Source organism: Trachypithecus francoisi, unplaced genomic scaffold (genome assembly GCF_009764315.1).
Source record: "Trachypithecus francoisi isolate TF-2019V2 unplaced genomic scaffold, Tfra_2.0 Lachesis_group15, whole genome shotgun sequence".
Taxonomy (NCBI): domain Eukaryota; kingdom Metazoa; phylum Chordata; class Mammalia; order Primates; family Cercopithecidae; genus Trachypithecus; species Trachypithecus francoisi.
This window is the reverse complement of record NW_022681460.1, coordinates 111,891,014-111,905,218: the sequence shown is the minus strand read 5'-3', so window position 1 is coordinate 111,905,218 and position 14,205 is coordinate 111,891,014. Positions and strand designations below refer to the sequence as shown.

At 50.7% G+C, this 14,205-nt stretch overlaps 4 non-coding genes across 4 annotated transcripts; all 4 read left to right on the top strand.

Annotated features, from left to right (window-relative positions):
* The first annotated feature begins 3,972 nt into the window (after nt 1–3,972).
* On the top strand, nt 3,973–4,044 carry TRNAL-UAG. The gene has a single exon. It is a non-coding gene; the product is annotated as a tRNA-Leu (tRNA).
* A 2,184-nt stretch (nt 4,045–6,228) lies between these two features.
* On the top strand, nt 6,229–6,301 carry TRNAL-AAG. The gene has a single exon. It is a non-coding gene; the product is annotated as a tRNA-Leu (tRNA).
* A 2,425-nt stretch (nt 6,302–8,726) lies between these two features.
* On the top strand, nt 8,727–8,799 carry TRNAK-CUU. Its single transcript has one exon. It is a non-coding gene; the product is annotated as a tRNA-Lys (tRNA).
* A 3,659-nt stretch (nt 8,800–12,458) lies between these two features.
* Nucleotides 12,459–12,531, top strand: TRNAR-CCU. Its single transcript has one exon. It is a non-coding gene; the product is annotated as a tRNA-Arg (tRNA).
* The last annotated feature ends 1,674 nt before the right edge of the window (nt 12,532–14,205 follow it).

The following is a 14,205-nucleotide window of genomic DNA, read 5'->3' as shown; positions in this document are numbered from 1 at the left end:
TGCTTATTACTAAGGTAAAAGGATTTCCAGGCAGAATAGTGATGTCAGAAATCACAAAGGAAATGAACAGATTTCACCCAAGTTTTTAAAACGGCAAATGATGATCCAAAGAAAATACAATCTGAATGACAAATCAAGGGCTTATTACTGGGCTTCATAGATTTTTGATTTTTTTTTTTTTTTTGAGGCACAGTTTCATTCTTGTTGCCCAGGCTGGAGTGCAGTGGCACAATCTCGGCTCACCGCAACCTCTGCCTCCTGGGTTCAAGCAATTCTCCTGCCTCAGCCTCCCGAGTAGCTGAGACTACAGGACTATGCCACCACACCCGGCTAATTTTTGTAATTTTAGTACAGATGGGGTCTCAACACCTTGGCCAGGCTGGTCTTGTACTCCTGACCTCAAGTGACCCATCCACCTTGGCCTCCCAAAGTGCGGCCTCAAACAGGTGCGAGTTTGAGACCAGACTGGGCAACATAGTGAGACCTCGCTCCTACAAAAAAATAAAAATAAAATAAAATAAATAAATAAATAAATAAATAAAATTAAAAAATTCGTCGACCAGACAGGGTGGCTCACTACTGTAATCCCAGCACTTTGGGAGGCCGAGGCGGGCAGATAACCTGAGGTCAGGAGTTCGAGAGCAGCCTGGTCAATATGGTGAAACCCCATCTCTACAAAAATATGGAAATCAGCCAGGCGTAGTGGCGAACACCTGTAATCCCAGCTACTCAGGAGACTGAGGCAGGAGAATTGCTTGAACCCAAGAGGTGGAGGTTGCAGTGAGCTGAGATCGTGCCACTGCACTCCAGCCTAGGCAACAGAGCAAAACTCCATTTAAAAAAAAAAAAAAGTTAGTCGAGTGTGGTGACAATCACCCGTAGTCCCAGCTACTTAGGAGGCTGAAGTAGGAGGATCTCTTGAGCCCTAGAGGTGGAGGCTTGCAGCAAGCCATGTTCATACCACTGTCCTCCAGCCTGGGTAACAAACCTTGTCTCAAAATAATAATAATAATAATAATAATAATTTGGATCTTGAATAGAGACATACACAGAGGGAAGATGGCATGAAGGCTCAGGGAGAAGACAGCTGTCCCCAAGCCAAGGAAGGAGGCCTCTGCACCAACAAACCCTGCCCATACCTAGTCTCAGACTCCAGCCTCCAGAATAGTGAGAAAATAAATTTCTGTTATTTTATCCACTCAGTCTATGGTACTGTTGTGGCGACTCTAGCAAACTAATATAGTATTATTCAATAATATTAAATATTATTCAGTCATAATTAGGGATGAATTACTGATATACGCAACAAGGATAAACCTTGAGTACATTATGTTAAGTGAGAGAAGCCAGACATGAAAGACCACTATGGTATAATTCCATTTATACGAAATGTAGAGAACAGGCAAATTCGTGGAGACAGAAAGCATACTAGTGGTTGCCAGAAGATGGGAGGAGGGAGGAACAGGGAGGATTGCTAATGGGTACTGAATTGGGATGATGAAAACATTCTAGAACTAGATAGTGGTGACTGTTGCACAATTTCATGAATATATAAAAACCGCTCAATTATACATTTTAGTGAATTTTATGGTTTGTGTAGTATATCTCAATTATCAATATACTGAGTCAAAGCATATGCTAAAATTGGAGAATTCAGACATATAGCTATTCCCCACTGGCTTCTGTGGTAAGGCTATGAGATAAACAAGGCCTAGAATGGAACTGATGCTGTGGGCAGTTCAGAAAGTGGGGAAAGAAACTTTACTAGTGAGGTGAGTGGTTTTCCATGTTTATTGGCCGTCTGTGCATGTCTCTGTGGGTGTGTGTGTGTTTGCTTTCCTTTTTCTGTGAATTACCTGTTGGTGTGCAAAGACAGCTATTCATGTGGTTCTGTAGCCAGACTTTCCAGGGCACTTCCTGGCTGTGTGAACTTGAACTACTTTCTTAACCTTTCCAGGGCTCCAGTTGTGTCATCTGTAGACATGAAGATAATGGTGTCCTCCTTGTACATCTGTTGAAAACAGCATGAGGCCGGGTGCAATGGCTCATGCCTGTAATCCCAGCACTTTGGGAGGCCGAGGCAGGCGGATAACCTGAGGTTGGGAGTTCAAGACCAGCCTGACCAACATGGGGAAACCCTGTCTCTACTAAAAATACAAAAATTAGCCAGGCATGGTGGCACATGCCGGTAATCCCAGCTACTCAGGAGGCTGAGGCAGGAGAATTGCTTGAACCCAGGAGGCAGAGGTTGCGGTGAGCCAAGATCACACCATTGCACTCCAGCCTGGGCAAAAAAGAGCGAAACTCCACAAAAAATAAAAGAGAGAGAGAGAGAGAGAAAACAGTATGAGTTACCTCATGGAAACCATCAGAGTCCAGTCCCTATTCAGTAACTGACAAGAATGAGCAGTTGGAATCTTGGAATCTGTTCTTAGTTTCCCTCTTTTTTTCAATTTTTTAAATTAAAAAAAAATTTTTTTAGACAGGGTCTTACCCTGTCAGGCTGAAGGGCAGTGGCTCAGTGTCCACTCACTGTAACCTCCGCCTCCTGGGTTCAAGCGATTCTAGTGCCTCAGCCTCCTGAGTAGCTGGGACTACAGGCCCACGCCACCACACCCGGCTGATTTTTGTATTTTTAGTAGACAGCAGTCTTGCATGTTGGCCACGCTGGTTTCGAATTCCCGGATTCAAGTGATCCACTCGCCTTGGCCTCCCAAAGTGCTGGGATTATAGGCAGGAGGTACCGCGCCCAGCCTCCTTCACTTTTCTGTGACTTCCAGAGCAGGCAATCCGTAGGACCTCAGGAGAGATGCCTGCAGGTGAGTAGACAGGGTTCTCCCTGGCCTCTTTTGAGTCTTAAGGAAGTCACTGAAGCAGTGGGCTGCCGTTTTTAACTCCTCACCCCAGCCTCCAGACACACCCATTGCACCATGTACTGCTGCTTGGGAAACTTTGTCACAGAAATCCAGTGTTTCCAGTTTCTGAGTCCCGAAACTCTTCCCATGCAAGCTCTAGGACAATCTCTTTTTCTCGGGTCTCCCCACTTCAAGGCTCAGTTGTTTTCCACCTATGCTCCTTAGGGCCAGCCCAGGGCTACACTTGTCTGCCAGACAAGCTGCGGCAAGCAGCGTTTATGCTCCATAGTCGCAGGTAAGGAAGACGAAGCCGTTTCTGTCACAGATCTTCATTGCTTTTCTTTTCTTAAATGTCTTTTTAAAATATGCCTATATATTTGCTGGGTGCAGTGGCTCACGCCTGTAATCCCAGCACTTTGGGAGGCCGAGGAGGGCGGATCACGAGGTCAGGAGATCAAGACCATCCTGGCTGACACGGCGAAACCCCGTCTCTAATAAAAAAAAATACAAAAAATTAGTCGGGCGCGGTGGCAGGCACCTGTAGTCCCAGCTACTCAGGAGACTGAGGCAGGAGAATGTCGAGAACCTGGGAGGGGGAGCTTGCAGTGAGCCGAGATCGCGCCACGGCACTCCAGCCTGGGCGACAGAGCGAGACTCCGTCTCAAAAAAAGCCTATATATTTTGTAAAGGATTTGAAAACTGCGTAACCCAGTAATAAGCCCTTAGCTTGTAATTTAGATTGTATTTTCTTTGGATTGTCATTTGCCATTTTAAAAACTTGGGTAAAATCTGTACATTTCCTTTGTGATTTCTGACATCACTATTCTGCCTGGAAATCCTTTTACCTTAGTAATAGGCAAATGCACCTGTATTTCATATCAGCATGACATTTAAACCACCAGTTCGTAATCTCAGCGGGTAACCTTGTTGGTTTATCCAGCAGGAGTAAAACCTGCCTCGGAAATCTGAGGGTGGCCACGAACCCATAAGTCCAGATTCGCAGGTGCGCGCGCTAAAGACTGAGCTACTGTGCCGATGGAGAGCGTCTTGCTCCGCGTCAGGGGCGGAAAGACATATCTCCCACCAATAAAACAAAAACAAAAAACGAGAAGCCGGTGGCTCGTTGGTTTAGGGTTATGATTCTCGCTTTAGGTGCGAGAGGTCCTGGGTTCAAATCCCCAACGAGCCCCTTTTTCCTTTTCTTTTCTCCCTTTTCGCATTTTCAGCAAGGACGTGAGACTAGGAAGGCGGAGGTAGGCTCCTGTTGGCAGGGCCTCAGTGGAGACCTTCCGGGGTCCCGGGATGCAGACGGAGGGGCCTGAATCGCTCCACTTGCTGAAATGGGATCCAGCGCGGCCAACTGCTGCAACCGCTGTTAAAGGAGACGACCCCGGGCAGCAGGAGGAAGTTATTTATAAGGAGGTTATTTAGAATAAGGAAGAATGCACCGGGCTCATTAGTCGCTCCAGGGGCATAAATTTTTTCTAGGATTCGAGAGTATGGCGGCTCAAGTCCCAGGTGAGCCCTACTCCGCTTAAAATTTCAGTTTATTCGGAGAAGGGGAGAACACGGGAAGCGGGGGAGAATGGAGGGGAGTGAGTGAGAGGAGGGAGGAGGGGAAGACCGGGCATCCGCAAGCAGCACTTCAGTGGGCCCTGGCGGCGTGGGGGTCTCGGCCTCTGTCTCCATGCCCAGACCCCGGGGCCTTCCCACTGAGTGCCAAGAAATTCTCAGCTTGGATCTGGAGGGGACGGGGAGCCCCTTTTAGCCCAGATCTGCCGGATTCTCGAGAATCAGGTGAAATCTGGATACAGGACAGGGCAGAGCGACAGTAAAGGGTGCCTCGGAACCGACGCCCAACGCCTGCTGCCCCACGGGCTTCATTCTTCCTCCTCCTCACGTCCTGGGAACAGGAGGTTCCGCCAGCTCCCCCCAGTGAAGGGCAAGGGGGCGGATCGCTGAATCGCCCGTGGTGCGCAGTGTGGATGGTGGCCTAAGCCGTCTTCTCCGAGGGCTCAGACATCCTGGGAGCTTGAGGCCAGGCGGGCGCTGCGGGGCTGGTTCAGTCGGTGGAGCAAACAGACTCTCAGCGTCAGCCTTTAGGGTTGGAGGCCCACATGAGAAGTTCGCTTTCTGGGTTTTGGCTTCCCTGGGGAGAAGGGGGGACCGGAGCCGGAGAAGCGAAGGGTGCGGCGAGGTAGGGGGCCTTGTGGCTGTATTGGGGACCCTGCCGGGGGTGGTGGAGAATGAACAGGCACAAGAGACAAAGACAAACAGAGAACATGGCCGCCGCACCTAGAGCCTCCGCCTCACTTTATTTGTACTCCATAAATCCCACGTCAGCAAAAATAACACAATGCAAAACAAACTTTCTGCACCCAGATATAACCTTCTGCTTAGTTCCTTGTCTCTAAGTTCTTTCTTATTTTGTCTGCCTTCTTGGCGCCTACTAGAGTTCATTAAAATTTCAACTAGAGATACTGTCCTTGACTACTGGAGTTCATTGAAAGTGCAACTAGCTAGAGATACTGTCCTTGAGCCTTATCTATTCTTAGCATATTATTTTCTTTTTCTTTTTCTTTTTTTTTTTTTTTTTTTTTGAGACAGAGTCTCACTCTGCCGCCCAGGCTGGAGTGCAGTGGCCAGATCTCAGCTCACTACAAGCTCCGCCTCCCGGGTTCACGCCGTTCTCCTGCCTCAGCCTCCAGAGTAGCTGGGACTACAGGCGCCCGCCACCTCGCCCGGCTAGTTTTTTGTATTTTTTTAGTAGAGACGGGGTTTCACCGTATTAGCCAGGATGGTCTTGATCTCCTGACCTCGTGATCCGCCCGTCTCGGCCTCCCAAAGTACTGGGATTACAGGCTTGAGCCACCGCGCCCGGCCTAGCATATTATTTTCAATGGCCGCTGCATGGCTGGTGCCTCGTGCACTCGGCAGGCCTTTATTGAACACCCACTGGTGCCACGCTGAGGGACTGCAGCGCTTCCAAGGCGGGTATCCAGTGATCGCGGCTCGCAGACCCTCAGCGCAGCCGCTGCCTGCTATCGGGAGGTTCCCATGTCCTGCGGAAGCTGAAGCTCCTCACTGCTCTGCGCGCAGACGCCTAATCCCCAGCCCAGGGCCTAGTGGCGGCGGCGGGCGAGGATCCAGGGAGCTCCCGGATTGTCGGAGCGCTAGGGTTGCTCCCCGTTTTGTGCGGTGCGGAGGAGGGGCTGGGGCTCTGGGCTCCCGCCACGTCCATCCACCCTTGAAATTACCCTTTCCAGGCGGGTCTGAAATAAGAGTCTACTCACCGGGGTCCTGCTGTGTCCGCCCCTGCCGCCCCCAGAATGCTAGCACGCCCACAAAGATAACCTTAAAGTGTAAGTTGCGTGGGTCGTTGGTCTAGGGGTATGATTCTCGCTTAAGGGTGCGAGAGGTCCCGGGTTCAAATCCCGGAGGAGCCCGGCTTTTGGTCCAGGTGAAAAGTCGTTTCCTGCTCTTTTTTAGATTCGGCTCGGCCTACAGACCTCAGCGCTAGACATGGACGCCCTTCAAAGGTAATTTGTACAAAGGTCTTAAGCTATGTTGACGCCGCCTACTATCCCACTACCTCTTCTTAAAATTCATCTAGAATTCTGTCACCAGTGTTGCCAGAGCCCTTTTGACAAGCTACTTTTTGTCCTTTGTTTGGTTTTTGGTGGTTTTTTGTTTTGTTTTGTTTTTTTGTTACTTCTGTCAGTGCAAACTCAAGGCACCGAAGAAGAGACAAGTCCCTATATACAATAAGAGCCGAATCTTCACAGTCAGACGCCTTAAAAGGTCCAGTCTGGGACTCCCACCCACTATCCCTGGCTCTAGCAGTCACAGTCTTTTTTTTTTTTTTTTTTTTTTTTTGAGGCGGAGTCTTGCTCTGTTGCCCGGACTGGAGTGCAGTGGCCGGATCTCAGCTCACTGCAAGCTCCCCCTCCCGGGTTTACGCCATTCTCCAGCCTCAGCCTCCCGAGTAGCTGGGACTACAGGCGCCCGCCATCTCGCCCGGCTAGTTTTTGTATTTTTAGTAGAGACGGGGTTTCACCGTGTTAGCCAGGATGGTCTCGATCTCCTGACCTCGCGATCCGCCCGTCTCGGCCTCCCAAAGTGCTGGGATTACAGGCTTGAGCCACCGCGCCCGGCTCAGTCACAGTCTTAACGAGAGAGGGAGCCGGACACTTAAGCAGAGGAGATGGGATATGGGCGTTTGTATCTGGGGTCCAGAGGCCTCTCCCTCCGCATGTCCCATCACTCCTCACCTGCGTGTAGCCTCCTGGGGCTGCTCTGCTCCCGTGTCCTAGTTTTGGAAGGAGTACGGACTGAACCCTGGAGCCCGGGTACCTGGTCCTGAGTCCCAGCACCACCAGGACTGGGGCCTCCTCTGATCTACTCTGAGGACAGATTCTATTGGCAGGGACTTCATTTTTGTTTGGGACGCTGGATTTGAGAACATGCTCTCAACCAAGAATCAAAGAAATTTGCAAGGAAAATGGACCCAGCACAAGGAGGCCAGATGCGGTGGTCCATGCCTGTAATCCCAGCACTTTGGGAGGCTGAGGCGGGTGAATCACCTGATGTCAGGAGTTTGAGACCATCCTGGTCAACACAATAAAACCCTGTCTCTACTAAAAATACAAAAAGTGCCGGGCGCGGTGGCTCAAGCCTGTAATCCCAGCACTTTGGGAGGCCGAGACGGGCGGATCACGAGGTCAGGAGATCGAGACCATCCTGGCTAATACGGTGAAACCCTGTCTCTACTTAAAAATACAAAAAACTAGCCGGGCGACGAGGCGGGCGCCTGTAGTCCCAGCTACTCGGGAGGCTGAGGCAGGAGGATGGCGTAAACCCGGGAGGCGGAGCTTGCAGTGAGCTGAGATCCGGCCACTGCACTCCAGCCTGGGTGGCAGAGCAAGACTCCGTCTCAAAAAAAAAAAAAAAAAAAAAAAAAAAATTAGTCCAGCATGGTGGCGGGCGCCTGTAACCCCAGCTGCTAGGGAGGTTGAGGCAGGAGAATCGCTTGAACCCCGGAGACAGAGGTTGCAGTGAGCCGAAATGGCGCCAGTGCACTCCAGCCTGCTGGGTGAGAAGGTGAGACTCTATCTAAAAAAAAAAAAAAAAAAAGGCAAGCAAAACAAGGTATCATGAACAACTGAACAACATCATCAACAGTAGGCAACAGAAGCAAAATTGCAAACATTTTAGATGCAGAGTATTAGGAAGATTGTAATACAATTATCCTTATGAAAGGCAATAAATAAAATATCTTTGACAACAGGACCTATGTAAAATGCTCTCCTTTCAACCTTCTAGTTTGAAAAAAGAACCAAATAGTTCTAGATATAAAAGCACACAGTAATGGAAATAGAACAGCTAGATGCACCTCACAGCAGGTTACAGGGCGGAGCGGCACCTGCGGGGGCTTCTGCGAGCTCCAAGTGAGCTTCAGGCATTTTGTCTGCACCTCTGAGGATGGGTTCATTTGCCGTACACACAGCAGAACTCTCCTGTTCCTGTAATTCGAGTGGCCTCAAAAAAGAGGTTGTCATTGACTCTTTCAGGTGCATGCAGTGTGGGTATGTTTTTTCTCTTTCTGAAAGGAGGACATTTCAGCGGACGGCAAAGAATACAGATTTATGCCGGGGCGGTGTGGAAAGAGCCTCTGGCGGGTCATCCCCATTTATGGGAGATCACAGAGTGGTGAGCGAAGTCTTACACCAGCGGGGGCATCGGTGCGGAACTGAAACTGTTGTGGGGGACCCCCAGTCGCCCTGGTTTCTGGGGCTGATTCATTATGTCACTTAGTTTCTACTATTCTCATGCAACCCCGCCATTTACTAGACATAAAGTATTCTTAAGGGAGCCCGGCTAGCTCAGTCGGTAGAGCATGAGACTCTTAATCTCAGGGTCGTGGGTTCGAGCCCCACGTTGGGCGACTTGTTTTCTTCCTTGCTACCTTGGAGTTCTGGAAACAGCCAGCGTTTAATGAACACTGCTAGGTGCCACATCGCGCTCTGTGATGGTATCTCCTCCATCATTGAATTTTGGTCCCCGCGCGCACGCAGCAGCGAGGATTGTCCGTGAAGTGACCAAAGGCAGCACCGGGATTGGCTGGTTGCCAGCCGGAGGCAGAGGGACGGGGGTGGGTGAGAACGGAGGGGCCACAGGATGGGTATGAGGGGCGCAGGGGCCTCTCCCCACTTTGTGCGGTGCGGGAGGTGCGCGGGCGCTGGCCCACCCGCTGTTGAATTTACCCCTTTCCAGCAAGTCTGCAATCCCAGTCTTCTCTCACTTTGCTTTCACCGGCTTCAGCTGTATTGCTCCAAGTACTCCACCACTGCCCCAAAGAAAAGTAAATCTCTTACTACCGTGGCTCGTTGGTCTAAGGGTATGATTCTCCTTTAAGGTACCGGAGTTCCTGGATTCGAGTCCCAGAGGAGCCTTTCTGCTTACTTTTTGAGACTCTGTCGAGTCTCGCTCGGTCGCCCAGGCTGGAGTGCAGTGGCGCTATCTGGACTCAATGCAATCTCTGCCTCCCGGGTTCACGCCATTCTCCTGCGTCAACCTCCAAGTAGCTGGGACTACAGGCGCCTGCCACCATGCCCAGATAATTTTTTGTATTTTTAGTAGAGACGTAGTTTCACCTTGTTAGCCAGGATGTTCTCCATCTCCTGACCTCGTGATCCGCCTGCCTCAGCCTCCCAAAGTTCTGGGATTACAGGCCTGGGTAACCGCGCCTGGCCTTTTGAGCCCTTACTTTTTCACAAAACATTTCTTTTTTTTTTTTTTTTTTTTTTGAGACGGAGTCTCGCTGTGTCGCCCAGGCTGGAGTGCAGTGGCGCGATCTCGGCTCACTGCAAGCTCCGCCTCCCGGTTCCCGCCATTCTCCCGCCTCAGCCTCCGAGTAGCTGGGACTACAGGCGCCCGCCACCGCGCCCGGCTAGTTTTTTGTATTTTTAGTAGAGACGGGGTTTCACCGTGTTAGCCAGGAGGGTCTCGATCTCCTGACCTCGTGATCCACCCGCCTCGGCCTCCCAAAGTGCTGGGATTACAGGCTTGAGCCACCGCGCCCGGCCAACATTTCTTTTTTGTAGAGATTTGAGAACCTCTGACAACTCTGATTTCCAAGGGAAACCCGACACCATAGGAGGGAATAAAAATAAATGTTGAAAAGGCTCAAACTGGGTCCTGAGGTCTTTTAACTTTATTTTGTTTTTTATTTTATCGAGACCTGGGGTAGGGGGCCGGGAGGTGGGGAGAGGGTCTCCCTATGTTGCCCAGGCTGAAGCGATTACAGGTGTGAGCCACCTCGCCCGGCATCTTTTAATTTTTAATTGGAACCTTGGGGGTCCGCAGGGATCCCGCGGCAGGACACTAGGTCCAGCTCAGGGCATTAGGGGAGTAGAGTCCGTAGGAGACTTCGGCTTTCTACTGCCATGCACTTTCTTTCCTTTTTTTTTTTTTTTTTGTTTGAACAGTCTCACTCTTGTCCCGTAGGCTGTGCAATGGCGCAATCTCGGCTCACTGCTACCTCCGCCTCCCAGGTTCAAGCGATTCTCCTGCCTCAGTCTCCCGAGTAGCTGGGATTACAGGCGCCCGCCTCCACGCCCGGCTAATGTTTGTATTTTTAGTAGACACGAGGTTTCAGTATGTTAAACAGGCTACTCTCGAACTCCTGACTTCGTGATCCGCCTGCCTCGGCCTCCCAAAGTGCTGGGATGACAGACATGAGCCACCGCCCCAGCCAACAGCTATGCACTTTCAAGTGCTCAAGTCCAGGGTTTACTCCGGTGAGACTCAACCCCTTGGTCCTGGATTTTTTTTCCTTTAGTTTATAAAATATCAACTTACTGGGGGAATTTAGAATATGGATTGTATATTAGATCGTCTTGTTTCATGAGTCTCTGAGGTCCCGGAAGCTCCCTTGGTGGGATGAATATCTTGAACAGCTCCATTTCTGCTGAATTTTTACCACTGGGTAAATGACAGTCACAGTGGATTCCATGGGCCGTGTCCACGATCCTGGGGGCGTCGGTTTTGAGCAGCCACAAGGGGAGGGCTTTGTCTGGCGCTTTGCTCCCCCTCTCGCGCCAAGCCTGGAAAAGCCAGGTCCTGGGTAGAATCTCCCGGGCCGCCTCCATGTCCCGGACGTTGGCCCCGCTCTGAGTCGTGGCGCTCGGCCCTGGGGTGCGGCGTTGGGTGCTGCTAAGAGGGCGCTGACTTGGGCTTGCAGTTGAGCTTCTGGAGGTCCGGTGAGGTGTCTGTCCAGCGCCGTCTGAAATCTTCCTCTCCGTTACTGTGCCCTGCGGGATTTAAAAAATGTTTACAAAATGTTTAAAATCTTTTTTGAGATGCAGTCTTCCTCTGTTGCCTAGGCTGGAATGCAGTGGAGCGATCTCGGCTCACTGCAGCCTCCACCTCCCAGGTTCAAGCGATTTTCCTGCCTCAGCCTTCCGAGTAGTTGGGGGAGCCACCACACCCCGCTAATTTTTGTATTTTTAGTAGAGACGGGGTTTCACCATGTTGGTCAGGCTGGCCTTGAACTCCTGACCTCGAGTGAGCCACCCGCTTTGGCCTCCCAAGTGCTGAGATTACTGGCGCGAGCCACCGCGCCCAGCCCCTGCAGGATCTTTTGTCACGCGCTAGGCCCCAGGTGGACCTGACTTTTATTAAACAACAGTACTTTGGGAGGCCGAGGCGGGCGGATCACGAGGTCAGGAGATCGAGACCATCCCAGCTCACATAGTGAAACCTCCTATCTACTAAAAAATATATAAATAAATAAAAATTAGCGGGGCGTGGTGGCGGGCGCCTGTAGTCCCAGCTACTAGGGAGGCTGAGGCAGGAGAATGGCGTGAACCCAGGAGGCAGAGCTTGTAGTGAGCCGAGATCGCGCCACTGCACTCCAACCTGGGCGACAGAGCGACACTCCGTCTCAAAAATAAAAACCAAAAAAACACAGTAGGGCTGTCAAGCGCCTCGCGTCAAGGCTCAGTGCTCCACCGACCCACCCACCCAGCCCGAGACCCTCCGTTTCTCTCTGACTCCGAAGGAAAATTTAGTTCCTGCGGGCCCTGGGACTCCCTTCTGGAGGATCAGACTAGTCAGACTCCGCCAAGCCCATGAGGAGCGGAAACCACGCGGGAGAGGACAGCGCCGGGGGCGCGAGGACACAGCCTGCAGAGCTCTGGGGGACTGGGGGTTTTCTCTCATTCTCTATGGCGTCCTCGGCGACCCGAATGGAGGCTGCTGCGTTGGAAGAACTCAGCTAAGACTTTTTTTTTTTTGAGACAGGATCTCACTCCCGTGGCCCAGGCTGGAGTATAGTGAAGCCATCTCGGGTCCCTGCAGCCTCCACTTCCTAGGCTCAAGCTATCCTCCAGCCTCAGCCTCCCCAGTAGATGGGACCACAGGTGAGCGCAACCACACCTGGCTAAATTTTAAATTTTTTTTGTGGAGACGGGGATCTCCCTATGTTGCTCAAGCTGGAATACTTTCTTGAATAAATGCCCAAACCAATTCTAGGGTAATTTTCTAGCCCCCCGTAATGAGTTATTCTGTCTTTTAATATTCTCAGTAGGCTATTTGACAGCTGCCCCAGTGGCCTAATGGATAAGGCACTGGCCTCCTAAGCCAGGGATTGTGGGTTCGAGTCCCACCTGGGGTAAGACAACCTCAACCTTTGGTGACCTGGGATAAGGCAATGGGGTAACCTTTGGTTGTCCAATGACCTTTTATAAAGGACAAAGCATAGAGACACACAGGTAGAAAAACTTACAAAAATAAGAAAAGGCATGAATTTGGAAGAAAACCAGGGCATTAAACTCAAAGACACAGAATCTCTCAATCTCTGTCTCTCTAGTAAGAGGATAGTGAAGATTTTACATTTACCTCTCTTCACACCAAAGGGACAAGAAAAAACTGTACAGTTTTCGTATATATCAAAGTGTGAAAATGTTGGAGGCTGGTTTTCTGTTTTGGTTTGTTTGGTTTGCTTTGGTTTTTTGTTTCAGAAAGCAACCCTTGTATACACACCTCTTTGACCCACAAGTTGCATTTCATAGAAATACAGGTACCATGGTACTCTACGTGTACGGGGATATTTTACTGCTGTAATTTTGTTCAAAAACGGGAAGGGGATGACCATGAATAGGGGATTAATTGAATACGTTTTGTTTCATTAATGTTGTTCAACCTCAGAAAAGAACTATCTGATCTATCTAACTATCAATCTATCCTGGTTGACTTGGACATACCCCACGGGAGAGATGTGTGACACACTTCTTACGAAACAAGCAGCGACTCCGAGGCCCCAAATGTTTGTGTATGATCAGTGCCAAAGGCTCTTGGCACTCGGGCTAGAGGAGAGTAGGGGAGAAAAAAGAGATTCTAGTAAAATGGAAAAATATGTAGGTCAAAAGTAAACAGGAACAGTAGAAAACCGAAGTCTATTTTGGAATTTCAGGGGGGCACTTGTGGAGTGAGGTGGGCAGATGATCACGTGGACTTAATCTGGTTTATGATCATGAGTGATTTAGGTCTCGCTATGTCGTTTAGGCTGGTCTGGAACACCTGGGCTCAAGTGATCTTCCTGCCTCGGCCTCCCAAAGTGCAGGGATTACACGCGTGAGCCACCGCCCTTCTGTGACTTCTGATAGTGCCTCCTGGGCGTGAAAGTCCTCGTGGGTGGAGTCTTGGCGTCGGTCCAGGATTTGGGGTCCAGCAAGTGCTGTCCAGATTGGCGTGTCACCCAGTGAGCACTCTGGTGGCGGAAGGCCCCGTGTCCCCCGGAGCACGATACCAGCCGTGCCCCGGGAAGCGTATCCCGGCCCAGGAGGGTGCTTCTTGCTCAGAGCCCGGGTTCTGGACCGAATCTCAGACCCTGCGCCTCGGGCCTTCTCCCTCCCTCCTTCCTTTCCTGCCCCTACGGAAACAGGAGAGAATCCTCCCTAAAAAGACAGCTAACTCATTGTGCTAATTGCATTTACTATTTAAAAGAAAAGAAAACAGAAAAAAAAAAGGCAAAAAACAAAACAACAATAAAAAAACAGCTACCGCGACCCGTGTGCGGGTTGAACGACGCGCTGGCTTCAAATGCGGGCGTCCATCCCGGTGAGAAACGAAACAGGGCAGAGCGCGGTGGCTCAGAGGCCAAGGCCGGCAGATCTGCTGAGGTCAGGAGTTCGAGACCAGCCTGGTTAACATGGTGAAACCCTGTCTCTACCAAAAATACAAAAAAATTAACGGGGCGTGGTGGCGGTCGCCTGTAATCCCAGCTACTCCGGAGGCTGAGGCAAGAGAATCGCTTGAGCCCGGGAGTTGGAGGTCGCAGTCAGCAGAG